This window comes from Triticum dicoccoides, chromosome 7B (genome assembly GCF_002162155.2).
Source record: "Triticum dicoccoides isolate Atlit2015 ecotype Zavitan chromosome 7B, WEW_v2.0, whole genome shotgun sequence".
In the NCBI taxonomy this organism is placed as follows: domain Eukaryota; kingdom Viridiplantae; phylum Streptophyta; class Magnoliopsida; order Poales; family Poaceae; genus Triticum; species Triticum dicoccoides.
In genome coordinates, this window is record NC_041393.1 from 157468184 (window position 1) to 157473680 (window position 5497).

At 45.4% G+C, this 5497-nt stretch overlaps 1 long non-coding RNA gene across 2 annotated transcripts; it reads left to right on the forward strand.

Annotated features, from left to right (window-relative positions):
• Positions 1–2957: 2957 nt before the first annotated feature.
• LOC119340280 lies at positions 2958–5029 on the forward strand. 2 transcript variants are annotated; one of them, XR_005164472.1, is made up of 3 exons: positions 2958–3342; positions 3525–3704; positions 4527–5029. It is a non-coding gene; the product is annotated as an uncharacterized LOC119340280 (long non-coding RNA). The 2 variants fall into 2 exon arrangements; XR_005164471.1 differs by having other exon boundaries at positions 3525–5029.
• The last annotated feature ends 468 nt before the right edge of the window (positions 5030–5497 follow it).

Consider the following 5497-nt stretch of genomic DNA (forward strand, 5'->3'; position numbering starts at 1 on the left):
TCAAATCATTACGTTGTCAAGCAAGTCTTCTCCATCCCTCCTTTCGGCATGCACCGGGAGAAGGGACAGCAGGCCTCCGGAACCCCGCCTCTCGTAATCCTGTACGGGAGAGGGGCAATCAGGTTTTTGGGGAGCGCACTCGTGCGACTGCTGGCAGCGACGACTTCGCAAACGATGACTTCTTCCCCGACCTCGGCAACCTCATCCTCGACGACATGGGCGACAACGTCAACGCCGGCGGTGCTGTTCCCGCTGCACCGTATGTGATTCTATCCTTCCCGTTCGAGATCGTGATAGTATTCATGTTTCTAGTATGTGCCTTAGATGTGATCTGTTCATCTACTATGCTAGTTCGCATGATTAGTTTAATCTCTGCTATTGATATCATGATTTATCTTTTATTTATTCGGTTTAAATCTCGTCGTAATTTGCTCATATTTCCAACAAAGTCCTGATCAAAAGTGAAAGGTCAAGTCGTGATTGAAGTGAGAAGACAATTTTAGCAGTTGGGACAATGCATGCATGACAATTTTGTGAGACGTCAAGTCCCGATGGAAGTGAGAGGTCAAGTATTCCTGATCAAACAACGCCACGGTGGTGACGTGGAGGCAGGTGGGACAGTGCAAAGCAAAGGCAAATCCTGTTATCGTGGGGGGTGAATTATTTGTGAGGCAAAGACATATAATGATACACTTTGTAGTGAGAAGACTCGAAGCTCAGACTCCAATTCTTCAAAAACTGTAAAATAAAAATCATATTTAAAATTCTAGAGAGAACCTAAAAATAATTTCACATGCATATAAAATACATTTCAAAATGTCCTGGTGCTCGCATTTATTTTTGAATTTATTTCAGGATTTTCGGCTATGCACATTCAGTGGGAAGAGACGTTTCCGTCGACGACGAGGTGCCTACGGCGACTTCATAAATTTCAAGATGATATGTCGGCTCAGTCTTTCGGAGGTGCTCATAGGGATAGGGTGAGCGTTTGTGTGTCCATAAGGATGAGTGCATGCGCGTGTATATGAACGCTTGCATCTGTACTATGTTCAAAAAAATGTGTCAAATTTTATTCAAAGATATTTAACATGTGAGCTACATGAAAAGACAAATATTTGGATCTGTACAAAATTATGGATTTGTAATAGCAAACCTTTCATGCACTACCTTCTACATGAAAATATTTTCTGTCCATTGGCAGATCTTTTTAGATCGGCCGGCTTGCAAGTCGTCTGGTCTATAACGCGTACCATCTGCAATAAGAGTCTTGTCACAAATTGCACTATGACTTTTCCTGCGAGGCTGCTTGTTCCTTTTAGGCTCTCGTAACATGACTCTTTTACAACAAGAATCTTGTTTTTTTTGCGGGGAAACAACAAGAGTCTTGTTGCAACTGCAATATATCCTTTTTTGCAAATTGCACATATGACTATTTTTGCGAGTCCGCTCTTTTTTCTCGATGTTGTAACGTGACTCTTTTGCAACTTGCCCTTTGTTGAAAAAAGAAACGTCTCCACTCATGAGTGTATCCGTCGTTGGGTCTTCTCCGGCCCGCCATCCCAACCCTCACATCCCACCTCTCGCGAGCGCTGCCCACCGCCAGTCGCCCACCTTCTTTGCACAACCACGGTTCGCCACTACCATAGTCCTGCCCGCCGTAGCCCCCGCTATGCGCCGCGCACAATCTGCCCCGTCGTCCGCTTCTTCCGCCGCCGATCGGTGCGCCCCTGCCCTCCACGCGCCACCCTGTCTTCCTCTTCCTCGGATCTAAGGCGACAACGACCCCTCGCGCCAGATCCTAGAGCTGCGGGCCTTGGGCCCGCTGTCGATCACCGTTGTGGGAATCCAATCGTCAATGTTGTTACTCTCACCAGGCGGTCGTCGTTGCGGTTTTTGCAACATAACCTTTGTTGCGGTCAAAAGGATCTCAAGAAAGGCCAAGATGCAAACCTGGAACGTAGTGAAGGTTGCTCTGGAGCCGTCTGATTAAAACATATCTGACGGCAACGAAGGCGGTGGACACGCGAGAAAAGATCAATCGGATGAGCTGTAGTGTTTTCGTTACTTATTATTATTGTTTTAAAATATTTGTACTCGAGGAAATTGACTATTTGTTATTAAGTTTGTTGGAGTTTTGATTATAAATATGAAGTTAATTTTTTTTCTTGACAAAAAATGACTGGGGACTTGATTGTGAGGTATTATTAGTGCTAGGGAAAAAGAAGAATATGCCCACATAGACAGTAGCGATCGGCCGGCCCATAGGCCGACCACTAGATTACTCGCAATTTTTTTTGAGCATCAGTACAGATACAAGCGCTCATATATACACGCACACACTCACCTCTATGAACGCACGCACGCATACCCTACCCCTATGAGCACTTCCGAGAGACTGAGCTGGCATATCATCTTGAAATTTACGAAGCCACCGTAGGCGCCTCGTCGTCGACGGAAACGTCTCCTCCCACTGAAAGCGCATCGCCGGAAATCCTGAAATAAATCCAGAAATAATGCGAGCACCAAGATTTGAACCCTGGTGGGTTGGGGATACCACCGTCCACCTAACCAACTCAACCACAGGTTGGTTCGCGGATTACTCGCAAATGTGACCGATTTTGTGTGTGCTTGCCACCACCACTCGGCATTGCCGGGCTCGTATTCACGGTGTGGTATTTAGATACATTAAAACTGAGCATTTTTTCAGCCCTCTCAAGGCATCAGCACTCCCGTCCGTCTGATCGCTAATTTTAATCATTTTCGGCCGTCGGATTAACTATGAATCACACCTAAACAGCCTTCGTTCGCTATTAACAAAGGCGAACCGTTATGGGCCGCTGCTCTCGTCGCTTTTTCTGCTGTCCCGGGTTAAATTGGGCCGCATGGGCTGCAACAGAGTCGCTTATGGGTCTCTAGCAGCCTACACGTTCTGAAGCCATCGATCGTGTCCTCTGCTAGGTCGCACTCCCCGCAGCCTTCGCATGGCGGCGGCTCTTTCCTTCGGGGAGTGACGGCGACCGATTTCGGAGCGACGGATTCCCATGGTGAGTGGCGACCTCGCTGGTTTGGAAAGCGCCTCGTAGGGCAACGACACGAGTTCCGTTTGGTTGCAAGGCGCGACGGGATGGTGTGTGGCCGCGAATAGTGTTCCGTCTTTGGCGTTTTCCTCCTCCTCGGTTGCTGAGATGGCCGGTCGCGGGAAGGCAGTCGATGCCGGCGCGTCCAAAGGCGACGTCGAGGAGCTCCGAGGCCGGGCTATAGTTTTTCCTCGGCAGGATCGCCAGATTCCTCAAGGTCGTCAAATACACAAGTTCTTCGGCACATGAGTACCTCGCCGCTGAGGTGCGTTTCTCCCTGATCTCATCCTTGCCCTTATTCTTTGATCTTCTATTCCTCAAGCCGGTTCGTTCCTGGGTTCCCATTAATCAGGCTATATTCTTAGATTTTTTTTTGACCGTACGGTCGATTGGTAGCTAATGCCTGAATACTTGTGCTAATCTTGTCATTCTTCCCCATTGACGCAGGTCCTGGAACTGGCCGGCAACACTGCCAGGCACAACAACAAGACATGTATCATGTCAGGCCCCGCCACATCCTGCTCACCATGCGCAATGATGCTGAGCTGACCAAGCTGCTCGGTGGTGCCACCTGTAGGTGCGCCTCTCGCCGTGTGGATACATTTCAGAGCCGCAACATCCTTCCAAGTAATGTCTCCTCGCTCTTGTCCTCCTCGTCATCATACTCCAATAGGTGTTAGTGATAGCAATGCCCAATTCTCCATGCTCACCTCCACGCTACACCATGGGCTGATACTCGCTCGGTCCAACAATAAATCAAGCACAACTACAACTATGGCCTTCACTACCTTAGCTTTTTGGAGTTGGCACTAAAGTTGTTTGATGAAAATCCAATGGTGCTGATGGGTATGAAGTTATCCCTCGTGAATATATCCAGTCCATTTTTAATCCTCGATGGTCACAATTAAACTTCACCTTCTCATGAGACCATCTTTGCTTTGTTTGATAATAAGACATGACATAGGGGGCCAAGCAACACGGATCTGAAGAACCATGTTACCTAACTTGCTCTAATACGCTACAATAATAAAAGAGGATATACACGAGAATTACACTTCATAGTTGATTCCAGAACATCATATACATGTATTGGTATATTCTCATCACAATGTTAGTAGTTGGCTATAAATAACTTGTTTATCATCCATCTAGCTCGACGTGATGGTTACCTGTTCAGTCCCGTGAATTTAGCATAATCAATCTCCAGCCATAAATAGCTGGTTTTGATTCATCCATCTTGCTCAGTATGATGGTTATCTCTCAATCTCCCTAAATTTATCATGATCAATCTCCACCTATAAATAACTGGTTTCGATACATCCATCAAGCTTGGCATGACGGTTATCTACTTATTCTCTCTGGAATCAGCATGATCAATCTCCAATTTATGAGTATTTTAACCCAATTCGTTCTCTAAATATTCCACTCCCTATCTCATGTTGTCTGTAGGGAACACAAGACGGACATGAACTTGGAGCAAGTCCGTCCGTGTCAGCTCCTTTTCATTTATTTATTTTGAGAATTCCTTCTCATTTATTCATGAGCTTACTTGTGCTACTATTCTTGTCCGCCGTTCCTTTTCTGCTTGCATGTTTGGAGCCATGAGGATTGCCACTCGCATAAGCGGCGGCATACCCCAGATGGCAACTTGCGTGAATGAGCTGATGAGAGGTGATGGTGAAAGGCTAATGATGGCTTCTTTGACCAACACTCGTGCCATCCCTGGTCTTCTACTCCTCACCAATACACCATCGCGTGCCTTAGACTACACCGACACCCTAGGGTTTCCTTTAGTTGGTGTTTTCCGTAGAAGTACCAAAGCGTTTTTAGAGTTTGACAATAACCTGGCCATTTTGTTAATGGATGAATATTCAGATCAGATATAGAAATCTAACACATATGTATATATATTAGTTGTACCTATCGTTATGCTAAAAATGCAGTTTTGTTCATTTTGCTTTTTTCTCACATGCGGTGGTGGACACGAATGCAAAAAATATATTTGTTTACATGACTCACATGTTTCATGCCTCTACATATTTATTGAAATTTCTGCCATTCTATTGTAAAAATGAATGGGTGCGGCAATTCGCGCCATCATGCTTTTGAATGCCATTGAACATGCATGTTACTTTATTTAAGTTAGCTTTCTTAATTTTTGTTTATGTATTTACAAAAAACCATCCATTTTAGTGAACAATAGACGGGCGCAGCAACGCGCGCCATCATGGTCTAGTAGAGAGTATAGCCGAACTGGACGAACTGATCTAAAAGATCTCAGTTCAATCTTGTGGCACGTCAATCATAAAAAAAAGAGAAATCGTAGCGCCTAAAAAAAGGAATTTTACTTCCACTTTCTTCACCATGAGTTTTTTTTAGGGGTAGTTTTTTCTTTTGTTTTGGACCCCGATAACTACAGT